Raw genomic sequence first — 17,584 nt, 5'->3', positions numbered from 1 at the left:
TAGTTTTTAGCAGGGATACTGTACATACTTTTTCACCAAATGGTAATAGGCCTGGGTTAATATTGGCCAGTAGTTTGCTGAGGCTGTCCCTGTTTTTGAGGATGCAAAACTGTCCTGCTGCTGGCCTGGTCTCATATTAGATTAATGCAGATAATGCTATTCTGACTCTATGGCTGCGTTGCACCCTCCTTTTATGGTCAGTGGACTGGCTTATCTAAAGGCCCTCATATTGGTCCTTCTTTTTTTTTTATTCCATCTTTATTTATTTTCAGAGATTATAATACAAACCAGGACATATTGGGCATACCCAGACTCACCAATAACCAATATACATAGAAACATGAGCAACCCCACTATTCTGCTTGGTCAACACATTTTAAAAGTTGTTTACCTATATTCTGTCTTTACATGGAGACTCTTTATGTGTATATGGGCCCACTGCGGGGGTGGTCTGATCTAGGAGGTCACACCAGCTGCGCAGAATGTCAAGCACACTCATGGACCCCTTGGGGCCTGGAATCGGGTATTTTTCTTTGTCTAGTTTCTCCATTCCTCTCCTCCATAGGACAGAGCCAAAGATACCTAGATTTACTTCATCCCCCCCCCCCAAAAAAAAAAAAAAACAAATGAACAAATGTATACATTAACTTTCCTCTCCTCCCCTCCTCCTTTTGTGGTACATTTACTAAAATGTTCTTTTCTACTGCATCTTACTGCATCTCTGCCTCCTAATGTCTAGCTCCACTAACTGCGAGTGACTGATATATTGTTGGTAGAGTAAAATTAATCCATTGTGATCATGTTTTGTGGAAGCATGCTTCCTGCCTATTTAGTGATGCCGTAAATCCCAACATTTCATAATATAATTTACTGCTCTGAGCCATTGGCTCACAGTAGGGATAGATGGGGATTTCCAATGTGTTGGCACACACCCTATCTGCGTTTAAGAGATGCAGTAAACAAGCTGCTGGGTTGTGATCTACAACAAGACCAGTAATTTCCCCAATCAGAGTGCCTATATTTTGCCAATATGGGCGTATTCGAGGGCATGTCCAGAATATCATGTCCATAATATATGGAAAAGTGTTCTTCTATCTTCTCCACATCACCAGCAAGTAGGGTCTGTGTTCGGGAATATGCAATGTAATTTCTCCTGTTCAGTTTTTTTTATATCCAGATTCCTGCATTCTAGAGGATATAGATAATTTATGTGCAAAATAGAAAATAAAATTTCTCTGTTCTGTACAGATTGCTATATATTGATCTTTTTTACATGCAGCTATGTATGGTGGAATATAGGATTCTGAGGGCGTAGTGAATTCTGCATAGATTCTAGACAGGCCCCCACCTAATAATTTGACCCGATGCACATAGTTGCTCAAAGGCAGTGGGCATATTCACTGTCACTGGATTGAATGGCAGTGACAAAAGGTAGTGTCGTATTTAAATTGCTTGCCATGGTGGAGGTGGTGAGAGCATTAGTTGGATATCCATTGTGGATTTCCATCCTCCCGAATCCCTAAAATTTTGAATTCTGAACTTATTCACTGATATAAATTGACAACATTTAGGGTCATAAAGCCCTGGTGGAAATTCTAGGTTTCCAATCACTGGTGACATATTAGACAATGATAAGGTGTTTATCATCTTTGATTTAATCGAGCGAGCAATTTTATAGGTGGTACCCACAAAAGGGTGTACTTTTACTTGATTCTGACATTTATTCCTCAACCAAGGTAGGGCCATAAAATGGATAGATGTAATAGATTGTTCAATGGGTATTTAACTCTTTACTCTTGTATGATTACACCAGTCTAAAATTCTAGATAAATGTGCAGATGTGTAGTATCGAACTGGATCTGGGAATCCTATACCCCCATATCTGTAAGCGTATCTGCCTTGATCCTAGATGGGCAATCCACCCATAAAAATTGTATAAACTCCCTTTTAATTTTTTTTTAAAAAGTTAGTTGGAACTGTCACCGGAAGAGTTTGAAAAAGATACAGCAGCCGGGGCAGTACATTCATTTTTAAGATACAATTTTTCCCAAACCATGTATGTGTAAAGCTCTGCCATCGCCTGAGGTCACTTTTAATCTTAGTGAACAATTGTGGAAAGTTATACTGAAATCTGTTTGTTGCAGAGGGTGTGAGAGATATTCCCAAATACTTTAGCCCCTCCGATACCCATTTAACCAGTTATCGACCGCCTACCGCAGATTTACTGCGGCAGGCAGCCGCTCCTGGGCAAAGCGAGGTAGGTCTACGTCGCTCGCTCTCAGGAGGCTAGGGGGCGAGTGCGCGCTGCCGGCGGTGCTCTACTGCCCCCTGCTCGTCAGCGGGAAAGCATATGCATGTGTTAGGCGACTCCGATTCCCACCTGACACCCGCGATCGTTCCCCGCTGAGATACAAGGATGGTCGGCTGTTGTAAACACAGCCGACCGTCCTTCTCCCTGGGATGATCACAGAGCTCATGTGATCCTGCTATATAGCATCACATGTCTCTATGGTTATCTCAGAACCCACGCCCCTGAATGTTAGAATCACTCCCCTAGGCTCACATTTAACCCCTTGGTCACCCACAGGTTTAACCCCTTCCCCGCCAATGGCATTATTACAGTAACAGTGTCAAAAAGTGTCAAAAATGTCAGTTAGGGGTTCAATCTGTCCGCCGCAATGTTGCAGTCCCGCAAAAAATCGCAGATCGCCACCATTACTAGTAAAAAACACCCCAAAAAACAATAAAAATAACATAAATCTTTCCCGTAGTTTGTAGATGCGATAACTTTTGCGCAAACCAATCAAAATACGCATATTGCGATTTTTTTTTACCAAAAATATGTAGCAGAAAACAAATTGGCCTAAAATGTTAAAAAATTTTGATTTTTTTTTTGGGAATGTCATATAGCAGAATGTGAAAAATATTGTATTTTTTTCAAAATTGTCACTCTTTTTTTGTTTAAAGCACAAAAAATAAAAATCACACAGGTGATCAAATACCACCAAAAGAAAGCTCTATTTGTGGGAAAAAAGCATGTAAATGTGGGTACAGAGTCGCATGACCGCGCAAATGTCCGTTAAAGTAACGCAGTGCCGAATCGCAAAATAGGGCCTGGTAAGGAAGGGGGCAAATCCTTCCGGCCTTACAGTGGTTAAACGAGAAACTAGATTCCACTACAATGCGTTTCGCTTCTGGAATTGTAATAATCATTGCCTCTGATTTAGCATGATTAATCTTATAATTGGATAATTGTGAATAATGGTCTAGTTCTGTCAGTAAGTTTGGTATTGATATTTCTGGATTGGTAATAAATAAGAGTAAATCGTCTGCAAAAGCCACTACTTTATGGGATATCTTCCCAACTTGAATCCCTGTTATATCTGAATTGCCTCTAATGTGTCTTAGAAAGGACTCTAACATTAATATAAAAAATAGCGGTGAGAGGGGACAGCCCTGGCTGGTGCTGTTTGCCCTGGCTGCTGCTGTTTGTGAAACTAGTGGATAGCGCTCCATTAAATTTAACTGCAGCCGTTGGGTGGTCGTATAGGGCTTCTATCCATTTCATTGCATTTGTTCCGATCCCTATATATTGAAGGGTACTCCTTATGAATCTCCAACTCATCCTATCAAATGCCTTCTTAGTATCTGTGGAAAGAAGCATTGTTGGTATTTTAGTAGACTCACACAGGTGAAAAATGTTCAGAGATCTAACAGTATTATCCCTTGCCTGTCTGCCAGGCACAACGCCTGATTGATCTATATGGATAATTCTTTCCAAATAAGGGAGGAGTCTTATTGCCATTATCTTTTATAAACAATTTTAGATCTATATTTAGTGGAGAGATTGGTTTGTAGCTGGTGCAAAGCGAAGGGTCTTTGTCTGGTTTCAACAAAACATTCATATGCGCATGAGAAGTATCCTTCGGAATAGGGTTACCCTGTAATATTAAGTTGAAAGCTGATATAAATTTAGGGGCCAGGGTTTGATTAAATGTCTTATACTAATAATAATAGTGTAGTGTGAACCCATCAGGTCCTGGAACCTTTCCTACTGGCATACTCTTTAGGGCCTCTTTATCAGAAGTCTTCTTCTGATATAGGTTTGTTAAGTACTACTTTTTCTTTGCAGGAGAGGTTTGGGAGAGAGGAGTCTACAAGATATGTATTTATTAGATCTTTTTTCTGGACAGACGTCATATGGGACAATTTATCTGGAAGATTGTATAGAGCAGAGAAAAAATCTTTAAAACAGTTAGCTATTTCTGCCGATTTGGTAATTTTTTGATTCTCTATAGACGTAATAGTCTCAATTGGGGCCTGTGTGGACGGAGTATGGATGGAGCATGCCAGGAGTCTACCTGCTTTATTATCAAATTTGTAGTACAGACACCTACTATATAGCATCTTTGTTTTGGCTCTAATAGCAAGAGGGAGTTCACCTGCTCCCGTAAATAAGCTAGCTCTGCTGTTAATTGCATCACTGTTAATTGTTTTTTTATGTTGGATTTCAATAAAATGTATGCACGATATTAGTGAATTAAGTTTGTCATGATATTTCCTTTCGCGTCTAGAGCCAAGTTTGATCAAGGATCCCCTAATGTAGCATTTATGGGCCTCCCATATTGATAGTGGTCTAACCTCCTGTGTATCATTTAATTCAAAAAAAAGTTAAGAGTTCAGCTTGGAGTTGTGTCTTTAGCACTTATTCCTGTAAGATGCTTTCCTTAAGATGCCACCATCTATTCTGGGAAGATTGTGTGACGATAGGTAAAGATAAAGTAATAGTAGTCATTCCTGGAATAGGATTGATGTACCAAAGAATAAAAGGTATAATCTCGCGCATTATGATGTTGAAGGTGCCATATATCTATCAACTGGGCCTCATGTAGGCATTGTTTTATTTTCCTTAAATATGGATATGAAAGATATGATGAGCAACGGGAAGTATCTACTAAGGGATTCATGGTCATGTTAAAATCACCTCCCATAATAATTTTACCCACGGCAAAATGACTAAGGTCAGTCCACACAAGACTCTAGAAAAGTAAATTGAGATGTATTGGGAAGGTATACATTAGCAAGTGTTACGGCCTGTTCCGCTCTTCTGCCATGTATGAACAGATATCTACCATGAGGGTCAGAAAGCTGATCTTCCAATGTCCACTTTTAAGGTTTTTACCAACACATCGAAACCCCACAAGATTTAGGATTATCAGAGCAGCTATGATATGAGGTAAGGTACCTCACATTCTTCAAAGAAGGGCATCTGGTATTGGCGAAATTGCCGAAATACAATATCTGCCTGCATCTGCCAACATTCCCTGAGAACCTGCGTCCACTTATCTGGGACTCTCAGGGCCCTAACATTAATGGAGACAAGTTTAACCATTTTTTAAACTTAACAACACTGAGGAGGTAATCGAAGAGAGTGTGAGAGGAAAGAAGGGAAAAGCAAAAAAAACCTCAATAGGTAGCAAGCACCAAACCAACCCTATCCCACCAGGGGTTCTCGGGTATATACTATCGGTGGGGGGGGGGGGGGTAGGTGTCTGGTCACAAATCCACACAGACACTGTAGGCCAAACCAAGCAGACCCACCCTCTTTTTTTTTTTATTACTACCATCTATTAAAATAAGGATAAAGATAAATTAAAGGAGAAAGATACAAAAGGAAAAAAAAAAAAAACACAACTGCACATTTTTGTTCACACCCGAAAAACCCAATCAACAACCCCTGCAAGGTGACACTTAATTATTTCCTAAGAACGCCAAAAAATTGTGCTAATAATAGTGTTATCTTCATTGCACCATTCTCATTCAGTAGTGTTGTAGTGACAATTTACTTTTTTCCCTTCCTTCTCTTCCCCTTCCCTTTCCTTTCCTTCTCTTTCCCTCCCCTCCCATCCCTTTCCCTTTTTATTCAACTAGTAAGATTATATGTGACCTTTGATGTATTAAAATGACATCTATAACCACATTTATGCCACTCAACCATAAAAAAAAGCAAAAACCCTTTATTATATTATTATATTGGTCCTTCTAAGCTTGCTGACCATTATTTAAAGGTCGTGTACTGCATTCAGAAAAAAAAAAACTCTCAGGCAAATGTGCACATAAATTCAGGATTACAAATCTTCAACCCATAGGATTCACCTAAATCCATGGTAGCAGTGAACCTACACCTCATTCCTAGTAACCTATTTCCAAGAATCAAATCAAGAAGACTGCAAAAAGTGTTACATTCATCTGCCCTGTTTTTATTTATAGTATTTTACTGGAATGACCCTATGATCTCACTAACTACTCTAAGCAAACTATAGAAGGGTATGATAACTCCACATGTGAGATTATTTGCCCTGCATAGGTTATGATTTTTGTTCACCTGAAATGGCAAAATACTAAATTATGCATAACCTACTAACCAACCTAAAGTTGAACTACAAGCAGTTAAAAAAGGTACAAAGACATTTAGCTCAGTAATCATTTATACATATTTAAAAGTAGTTTTTAAGTGCAAGTACTTGAGTTTGACTTGGCATCAGCCTCTTGCAGTATACTGTATATTATGTACAGTAGAGCTCAGAGGTGGGAGAAGGAGAAGGAGCCAGTTAGGTTTTCTGCAGTACAAGTAGCACTGGTAATAGGAGGAGAGAGCAGAGTGATAAAAAAATACAGGCTCGTCAACGTGCTGTTTATTCTTTCAATGTCCAGTCACAGGGTTGGAAGGGACCAGTAGGTAAGTTGAAACTGCAGCATCCTACTTTACAGAGCTGTGCCAAAATACAAAGCATTTGGCAGGTAAAACAGCTTCCATGTACAGTATATACTACTTTTGTTTATTTAGCTATTTGCCTGGGGTTCAGCTTTAAAGACATTTATTTTCGTATTGGTACAATAAAAATATATGGTTAAAGAAAAGGTATTATCTGTGCCTGGAGTCTGTGGAAACTGAGTTCATCCATAGAAATCTGTTATGCTTCAAGAAAGGACAATGAAAGACCAGTCATTGGTGCAGAATGCTGCTATGTTCTGACAGCTGTCACAATACTGGTCATGTTCTAGTGCAGCAGACAAAGTAATCACAATCCCTCTGGCTAATGTTTTAACCAAAATCAAGTGAGATATCACAAAACAGGGTTGTAACATTCATGTAAAGTATAAATAAAAAAAAAATCAAACTGCTGGCAGCTAAAAAAAAAAAAAAACTGCAGGAGACATGCACTCATCAGGAAACTGCTGATTCACAGTAATTCAATGTATGCTTTTGTATATCGCAATGCGCACACTATAAGGGCTCCTTCGCACTAGCTTGGCTCTCTGAAGACCAATCCGTGTCCAGCTCGGACCAATTTAAGTATGCATATGCCATACTTTTGGGACCACTGTGGAAGCAGAGAATAACTGTAGTAGTCACTGTTACTACAGTGATCGCTGTTGTCTTTTAGCTGCATGTACTCCATTGCAAGTACAACATTTTAAGTACAGTGAAGAGATATTGCAGGAGACTGAAGAGATTGAAGAGATACTGAAAGAGATTGGCTTGGAGTTTGCAACCAACTCATCTGTGTTTCTTTTTGCTGACCATTGCTTGAGAAGAGGAAAGGAATTTGGTCAGGTGTCTGCTATTGTGCATTTGCTAATGAGACCAGCTCATTAAGGTGTTACATTTGTTGCTGGGGGAGGAGCTGTGAAGGAGTGAGTGTATATATATAGACATACTCATTAGCTGGCCTAATTCATTAGCTGCAAGTACTCCATTCAAGTACAACATTTTAAGTACAGTGAAGAGATATTGCAGGAGATAGTCAGAAGGTAGGCTGGAAGGTGGAAAAAAGAAAAAAAAAGGTAAGATTTGTTTGACTTAAATTTACAAATTTTCTTATTTTTTTTTTTTTTCTCCTCTTTAAAATGGCAGACTTGGTTCAGTGCAGGAATTGTTTTGCATTTATTTCATGTTCCACTCTTTGGAGATTTGGATGCTGTCAGATCTGTAGACAATTCTCCTTACTGCAGCAGGAAATTGCATTTTTGAAATCAGAGATATTTAAATTATCTGTTAAACAAACTCCAGCTGCGACTGCTGCAATGCCACTGCCACAGAGGGCCCCCAGAAATGGCAGATGGGTTACTGTAGGTTCAGGAAGACTTAGAGTGGTGGATAGAAGACATGTCCCACAGTCGGTGGTTCTCCAAAATTCATTTGCAGCACTCTCAGAATGTAAGGACAACATGGATATGGACTCAAGCACAGAGGGTGAGAAACCATGGACTCCTATGTCTAATGTATGCAAGACTGCAGCCAAGGACAAAAAAGATAAAGTGAAGTCTCAAAGGAAGCAGCTGTTCCTGGGTGATTCAATCATAAGAAGTGTGGAGCTTAAAGAAAATGGTTTTGTGAGATGTCTCCCTGGTGCTACTGCTAGACGAGATAGAAGACGTATTATTAATATTGTTAAGCAAGCAAAGCAGGAAGGGGACGTGGATGTTCTTGTCCATCATGGGAAAAATGACCTGGCTTGCAATGAAGTGTCAGAGGTGAAAAAATCTTTTATCACACTTGGTAATGACGTACAGGATTTTGCATCCACCATTTCATTTTCTGAAGTTCTGTCTGTGCATAATGTTCAGAATGATAGGCAGAGGCGCATAAAGGAGTTCAACATATGGCTTAGTAAATGGTGTCAAGAGCAAGGATTTGGCATTGTTTCTCATGATAGCTCTACTTGGAATAGAAAGGAACTGTACAAAAAAGATGGTTTGCATCTTTCTCTCAAATGAACAAATGTAGTTAGTGAACAACTCCAAGAATTTGCGAAAGAGTATTTAAACTAGGAAGGGGGGGGGCAAAAGAGTGGAATTACAAGAGTCCAATTGCCCCCTGAAACAATGCCAGAACAGGTCAGAAGCACAGAGGTTAAGAAATGATAAGCTCAGAGTCCTGTCTACAAATGCTCGCAGTTTAGGTAAAAAAATCAATGAACTTGGGTCAATAATGGCAGCTGAGAATGTAGATTTAGTGGCTGTTACGGAGACATGTTTTAATGAAAGAAATGACTGGGACATAACCATACCAGGGTACTCTTTATACAGAAGAGACAGAGAAGGCAAGAAAGGAAGAGGAGTGGCCCTGTATGTGAAAGATAGCATTAAATCTAACCTAATACAAGTTGGTGAGGCCAACATAGAGTCAGTTTGGGTTACGTTGCAGTTTGCTAATCATGCAGTAACTCGTGTAGGTGTGATATATAGACCACCTGGTCAAGTCAAAGAACTAGATGATCTACTAGTTGAAGAAATAGCTAAAATGACAATGAAAGGAGAAGTTATCATTATGGGAGATTTCAATCTTCCAGATATAAACTGGAAAACCAAAATAGCAAGTTCTACCAGGAGTACAGATATTCTAAATTCCCTACTGGGGTTGTCTCTGCAACAAGTGGTTGAGGAGCCAACCCGGAGGGAGGCCATTTTGCATTTGGTATTCACAAATGGGGATTCGGTATATGATGTCATTGTAGGCGAAACCTTGGGATCCAGTGATCACCAGTCAGTGTGGTTTAATATAAGAACTGTGAAAGAGTCACACCACACAAAAACAAAAGTTTTAGATTTTAGAAAAACAGACTTTTCAAAAATGAAATTAGTCATAAATGAGTCCTTATCAGACTGGAACGGATTACATGGAGTCCAGGAGAAATGGGACTACTTAAAAGGTGCATTATTGAAGGCAACAGAAAATTGCATTAGACTTGTCAGTAAAAGCAAAAAAAGGAAGAGACCACTGTGGTGCTCAGCAGAAGTGGCCCAAATCATTAAAAATAAAAAGCTAGCATTTTGTAATTATAAAAAAACCCAGAGCAATGAAAATAAGGAAATCTACAAGATTAGGCAGAAAGAGGCCAAGCAAGTTATAAGAACTTCTAAAGCGCAGGCAGAAGAAAAACTAGCTCAGTCTATGAAAAAGGGGGATAAGACATTCTTCAGATATATAAATGAAAAAAGGAAATTAAAACAAGGAATAACTAAATTAAAAACAAAGGACGGAAGGTATGTAGAAGAGAATAAAGGGCTAGCCGACTGCCTTAATGAATACTTCTGTTCAGTTTTTACAGAAGAAAAAGAAGGAGAAGGACCTCCACTTGAAAGGATGACTAATGAATCGTTTGATGCATGTGTCTTTACAGAGGAAGACGTTCTAAGATTGCTGTCTAAAGCGAAGACAAATAAGTCACAGGGTCCTGATGAGATACACCCAAAATTATTAAAAGAGCTTAGTGGTGAGCTGGAAGATTGGAAATTGGCAAATGTCGTGCCCATTCACAAGAAAGGTAGTAGGGAGGAATCGAGCAACTATAGACCAGCGAGTCTGACATCAATAGTAGGCAAATTAATGGAAACCCTATTAAAGGATAGGATTGTGGAACATCTTAAATCCCATGGATTGCAAGATGAAAAACAACATGGGTTTACTTCAGGGAGATCATGTCAAACAAATCTTATAGATTTTTTTGACTGGGTGACTAAAATAATAGACGGTGGAGGTGCAGTAGACATTGCATATCTAGATTTTAGTAAGGCTTTTGACACTGTCCCACATAGAAGACTTATAAATAAACTGCAGTCATTGAGCATGGACTCCCATATTGTTGATTGGATTAGGCAGTGGCTGAGTGACAGACAACAGTGGGTTGTAGTCAATGGAGAACATTCAGAACAAGGTCATGTTACCAGTGGGGTACCTCAGGGATCTGTACTGGGACCAATTTTGTTTAATATCTTCATAAGTGATATTGCAAAAGGCCTTGATGGTAAGGTTTGTCTTTTTGCTGATGACACAAAGATATGTAACAGGGTTGATGTTCCTGGAGGGAAACGCCAAATGGAAAAGGATTTAGGAAAACTAGAAGAATGGTCAGAACTCTGGCAACTGAAATTTAATGTGGATAAGTGCAAGATAATGCACCTGGGGCTTAAAAACCCAAGGGCAGAATATAGAATATTTGACACAGTCCTGACCTCAGTATCTGAGGAAAGGGATTTAGGAGTAATTATTTCAGAAGACTTAAAGGTGGGAAGACAATGTAATAGAGCAGCACGAAATGCCAGCAGAATGCTTGGATGTATAGGGAGAGGTATAAGCAGTAGAAAGAGAGAAGTGCTTATGCCGCTGTACAGAACACTGGTGAGACCTCACTTGGAGTATTGTGCGCAGTACTGGAGGCCATATCTCCAGAAGGATATAGATACTCTAGAGAGAGTTCAGAGAAGAGCTACTAAACTAGTACATGGATTGCAGGAAAAAACTTACCAGGAAAGGTTAAAGGACCTTAACATGTATAGCTTGGAAGAAAGAAGAGACAGAGGGGATATGATAGAAACTTTTAAATACATAAAGGGAATCAACTCGGTAAAGGAGGAGAGCATATTTAAAAGAAGGAAAACTACCACAAGAGGACACAGTTTAAATTAGAGGGGCAAAGGTTTAAAAGTAATATGAGGAAGTATTACTTTACTGAGAGAGTAGTGGATGCATGGAATAACCTTCCTGCAGAAGTGGTAGCTGCAAATACAGTGAAGGAGTTTAAGCATGCATGGGATAGGCATAAGGCTATCCTTCATATAAGATAGGGCCAGGGACTATTCATAGGATTCAGATATATTGGGCAGACTAGATGGGCCAAATGGTTCTTATCTGCCGACACATTCTATGTTTCTATGTCTTTTGCCTCCCCTGCTAAGCAGCTGTCATGCTGCAAAGTGACCACAGGGGGTCGCTCACTTGGCACAGATGCCTTGCATTTTTCACAATGATTGCAAGATGATCTCTGGTTGGATGAGGTGAATAGGTGGGGCAGTGATATCATGATCTCTACCTTGTCCAATCAGAGAATATTATGCATGCAAAGAGAAAAGTGCAAGGCGTTCTGTGAATGCGCTCATGCCAAGTGAGTGACCCCTTGTGGTTGCTATGCAGCAAGGCAGCTGCTTGGCATGCGACTGGGAAGACAGCAGCGATCACTGTAGTAGCAGTGTTATATTCAATAGTGGTGCTGCTCTCCCAAATTATTAATGTGCTAGTATCCCTTTAAATCTGTTTGCATACCGATTTTCAAAATCAGCATATCATATCAAACCATATATAACATTAACAAAACAAACAATGCATCAGTCCATAAAGTTTTCTTTGGTATGAACTTACTTGCATTTGCTAAATCTTTCATAAAAAAAACAGGCTTGTGTTCACATATCCAAACGACTGCTTCTTTAATTAGTGTTCACCACTATGTGCTCCAATCATCCACATACATTGGTGATAATCTCCTCATCCGATATGCCCTCACCTAGGGGATAAGACCAACCAATGGTCTATGTGCGCTTTTATCCCTCTCTGTGGATCTGTTTTATGCTGTTTCACTCCTTTGTTGGTAATTTTGAGATTAGAAGAATCCTCCTCCCGTTACACTTATCTCCACAGGCCCAAATCAGAAAGAGAGAAATCTGGACATAGTGATTTATCTTCTTAAACAACCAGTTTATTAAATACCAAGTATAAAAACACTCACATTTTCCTGGTGCTTAGAGTGCACCAAACTGTAAAAAGCATTCAGTCCTCACATTGCGGTATAAGACAATCAGACAGTATTACCACGGTATGATCACAAAGCGCGTCTCAGTGTGAAGACCAATTGGCCCCTCCCCTACTTGTTACGCCACTGGGTCATGTGGCTTCCTCAGGGGCATAATCCTATACCCAAACTGTGAGGACTGAATGCTTTTTAAAGTTTGGGTCACTCTAAGCACCAGGAAAATTTGAGTGTTTTTATGTCTAGTGTTTAATAAACCAGTTGTTTTAAAGGATAAAGCACTGTGTCCAGCTTTCTCTTAAGATTTGTGCGTATTGAGATAAGTGTAAGAGAAGGAGGATTCTAATCTCAAGATTACCAGCAGAAGAGTGAAACAGCATAAAACAGATCCCCAGAGAGTGACAAAAGCACATATAGCATACCTCCCAACTTTTTGAGGTGGGAATGAGGGACACCTATTAGCAAAAGAATGTAGAAATAGGACACACCTCCTGCCACGCCCCCTTAAAGGAGAATTCTACAAAACAATTGATAAGTAAAACCCACAAGTGCTTTTTTTTTTCTTTTTACCACTACTATTTTTTTATACTGGCTTTTGAAGTTTACAAATGCAGCAATTTAGAAATTGAATGAAAGGTTTATCACTGGGGAAACACTTTTTGAAAGATTAATACAATTAATACAATATCATATACAACTATATAGATCAGACCAAAATGAGGGACCAATTAGGAGGAAAGAGGGACAGAGGGACTTTGTTCCAAATCAGGGACAGTCCCTCGAAATCAGGGACAGTTGGGAGCTATGCACATAGACCATTGGTTGGTCTCGTCCCCCAGGTGAGGGCACATTTGGATATGTGAATACAAGCCTGCTTTTTATGAAAGATTGAGCATATGCAATGCAAATTCATACCAAAGGAGACTTTGCGGACTGGTGCATTGTTTGTTTTGTTCTGTTAATGTTATATATGGTTTGATATGATATGCTGATTCTGAAAATTGCTATGCAAACAGATTTAAAGGGATAAAACGAAACAAAGAAAATAATCTGCACTGAGTGTTGTGATCGAAAACCAGTGATTAATGATTAATTAACAGCTACACTCACTGTATTTCACATCCCAATACTAAAACATAACAATCAACAAATTTTTTTTGTGTTGTGAATATACTGAAAAAAAAAAACATGTATTCAAATAATCAAAATCATGTAGTGCTCATACACTGATGAGAATAAGGTGCTATAAGTGCAAAAAAGTTAATTCATCCATATATACATGTAAAGCTGTAAACATGTGCATTCATAAATTATATTATTCAATAAACTGCCAGGTGAGGTATACAGGTTGGATGTTTTCAATTAAAGTGCCAATTAATCTGTGCAAAGTATTTAAAACTTGAATAATGTTCATTCAAAATGACAAATCTTCAAATGTGGCATACAATTGGTAAATTATATAGACAGAGGAATCCCGATTCCAAATACTGGTGGTGACACAGGTGGTCCCCACGTGCTTAATTACAGTCCAAAAGTGCTCCAAGTGATCCCTTGTCTGTACTCCACCATATATTATAATGAATAGATGCTTTCCAGATGAGGAAACCCCAAATGAGGTCTAGCCATGCATTAGTGTGCAACACTCTCCACTGTGGGTGTGCAGGTAACACTTCCTTTTTAGGACCTGTATGTTAGATGTGTCAGCAAAAAGATCATCCGATAATGCGGCCGGTTAGTTGTCATCATTCAATAACCAGGCATGTATATAAAAAAGGAACACAATTGCTCATTGCGCAATTTCCCAGCATAAGAAATGTATTAAAATAACAGTATTCTGTTGGGTGTGTGGTGCCAACCAGGCACCACACTGTTCCTGAAAGCCAGCCACCCATAGCAGGATGACACCAAGCCAGCCAGCCAGTGCCAACACAGTGTTCCTGCAAGCCAGCCCCCCAAACAGGGTGATGGCAGCCAGCCACCACAGCGTTCCGGCAAGCAAGCCACCTACAACATGGTGACACCAAGACAGCCACACTGCCAGGAGTCAGCCACCAACCCACAACAGGGTGCCAGAGCCAGCATCAGCAGCAACTTCAGCTTCAGCTTCAGCAAGCCATTTCTTTAATCTTTTTTGTGTCTTTCAAGTTGAAATGGAGATGGATAAGGAGAGAAAGAGTAAAAGTGTAGTCTGGGGTTATTTCTCGTCTCAACCGTCTCCAGGAAAAGCAGCAGTTTGCAACACATGTACAAACAACATAAGCATGGGATCAGTAACTGCAAAAAAACCAAAATACGTCAAATATTTGGGTTTATCATAGTGAATTTGTTTATCATATTGAATTGTATCATGCAGCACAGAAAAAAACAAAATGAATATCAATGTGATTTTGATTCAATACCTCCTCCACTATCCCAGGCAAAAATACCAGATATGTTTGTGAAAAGAAACAGATGTCACTGTCTAGATTCAGATGGAAGATCCCAACTGCTGGACAGAGTAATCATAGAGATGATTGTCACTGATAACCAGTCATTTACAATGGTGTCTAACTCAGGATTTAAGCGGTTGATGTCCATCCTTGAGCCAAGCTACACACTGAAGAGTGAGAAGTATTATCGAACCGAAATGCTGGAAAAGCTACATCAAAAGGTAGTTGACAAAGTAAAGGCTATGCTGCAACCAGAGAATGCTGGCAACTCACTCTCATTCACGACGGACTGCTGGTCACAAACAGAGTCCGAGTCACTACTTACATGCCACTTCATTGACAGCAGATGGACAAAAAGGCAATTGGTGTTGAATACAAAAGTGATGCAAGGATCCCACATAGCTGAGTACAGTAGAGAAATGTTTCTAGGCATGCTTGAAGAATGGGGAATCAACAAAGACAGGGTGATGCTTGTGCAACTTCGAAACAGTGGAGCAAACATGCCTAAAGGAATGAGGCTTGCTGATACGTCAGACCTCTGTGTCATCATGGCACACAACACCCTCCAACTTTCAAATGATGGTCTGTCAAGCCAAAGAGCTTTGATTGATATATGTTTTGAGAAGCATGAAGAGATTAAAATTGTTGTGCTTGCAAGTCTTTTGAATCCTCGAAACAAGAACCATGCTTTCTCTTCTGATGATGTATTGGCTAAGGCGAAACAATGGCTGACAGAAGATATGGAGGTGCAGGAGGTTCCTGCCGAAAAGACAAGTCCAGAACACTACTTTTATGAAGAGCAGCATGCTGAAAAATTAGACAAATGTCCAACAATACGTCAACGAACAGAAGAGAATCTGCTTCATCGTCGTTGAATTGATCAGTACATTTTCAAAGTTTTATTGGGGCCTCATGCGGAGGATTCAATTTCTTCTGAATCTGCAACGATGAGCCTTGATGATGAACTTCATCTCTATTTGAAAGAAGCCGTAATTGACAGAAGAAGTCATCCTCTTCAGTGGTGGAGAGAAAATGTGGCAAGCTACAAAAAAACTTGCTTCCCATGCTAGAAGATACCTCTCTCTCTCTGCTCCTCTGTCCTCCACTCCTCCTGAGCATGTTTACGAAATTGCTGCATTGTTTGAACAAAACAGAAGACCTTTAACAGGTGACCATGGACATGCTGAAATGTTCTGCTTTCTGCATTATAATATTGTGCTACTTAACTGGGAGTATTGAAAAGAGTAGTGTCCACTCCACTCCACTCCACTGTCTAGCTGTTGCCTAACTTTTTTTCTAGCAGTTTTGAACTGACTGTGGTAGTTGCAGTGAGTGCCCTACTGCAGAGGTAGTCCGCTGAGTGACTCTAATCCACTGTCTAGCTGTTGCCTAGCTTTTTTCTAGCAGTTTTGCACTGACTGCTGTAGTTGCAGTGAGTGCCCTACTGCTAAGAGTCCAAATCCAATGTCTAGCTGTTGCCTAGCTTTTTTCTAGCAGTTTTGCACTGACTGCTGTAGTTGCAGTGAGTGCCCTACTGCAGAGGTAGTCCACTGACTCCAATCCAATCCACTGTCTAGCTGTTGCCTAGCTCTTTTCCAGCAGTTTTGCACTGACTGCTGTAGTTGCAGTGAGTGCCCTACTGCTAAGAGTTCACATCCAATGTCTAGCTGTTGCCTAGCTTTTTTTCTAGCAGTTTTCTGCTGTTGTTTCAGTGAGTGTCCTACTGCAGAGGAAGTTCACTGACTCCAATCCAATCCAGTCTGTTTAGCTGTTTGCTTGATTTTTTTCTAGCAGCATTGTACTGACTGCAGTAGTTGCAGTGAGTGCCATACTGCAGACAGAGGTAGTCCTCCACTGACTCTAGTCCAATCCACTGTGACATGTGTAGCTGTTGCCTTGCTCTTTTTCTAGCAGTGTTTCACTGACTGCACTGCATTAGTTGCAGTCAGTGCATTACTGCAGAGGTAGTCCTCCACTAACTCCAGTCCAGTCCAATCCACTGTGACATGTGTAGCTGTTGCCTTGCTCTTTTTCTAAAAGTTTTGCACTGACTGCGCTGCATTAGTTGCAGTCAGTGCCTTACTGCAGAGGTAGTCCTCCTTCACTGACTCCAGTCCATCCAATACACTGTATATGTGTGGTCACGGTGTATATTGTGTAGCTGTTGTTGTTGCCTAGCTTTTTTTCTAGCAGTTTTTCACTGACTGCACTGCACTGCATTAGTTGCAGTCAGTGCCTTACTGCAGAGTTAGTCCTCTTCCACTCACTCCAGTCCATCCAATCCACTGTGTATGTGTATTTTGTGTATTTGTCGTTGTTGCTTAGTTTTTTTTCAGTTGTTTTGCACTGACTGCACTGCAGTAACATATTGCAGTGTGTGAGTTCAGTACTGCAGCACTTTATTATGCATTAATGCACAATTAGATGATGTGAAATGCAAAGCAAATGTCCCTGCAATTTAAGTTTTAATATCAGTTTTTATGTAGTTAAAGTGTGAAGAATGAGCACTTAATTTTAAAAAAGTTAATAAATGAAGATTAACATGTTTATTAAGAGATTTGTGTCGAA

At 39.9% G+C, this 17,584-nt stretch overlaps 1 protein-coding gene across 1 annotated transcript in view; it reads left to right on the top strand.

Moving 5' to 3' along the window:
- NCKAP1L (NCK associated protein 1 like) overlaps window positions 1–17,584 on the top strand; it is a 341,915-nt gene that overhangs the window by 322,568 nt on the left and 1,763 nt on the right. The gene's annotated exons all lie outside the window — the stretch shown is intronic.

The sequence above is a fragment of the Pelophylax lessonae genome, assembly GCF_965119305.1.
Source record: "Pelophylax lessonae genome assembly, chromosome: 2".
NCBI classification, from domain to species: Eukaryota; Metazoa; Chordata; class Amphibia; order Anura; family Ranidae; genus Pelophylax; species Pelophylax lessonae.
Note: the sequence above shows the minus strand (reverse complement) of the source record. Positions and strands in the feature narration are given on the sequence as shown.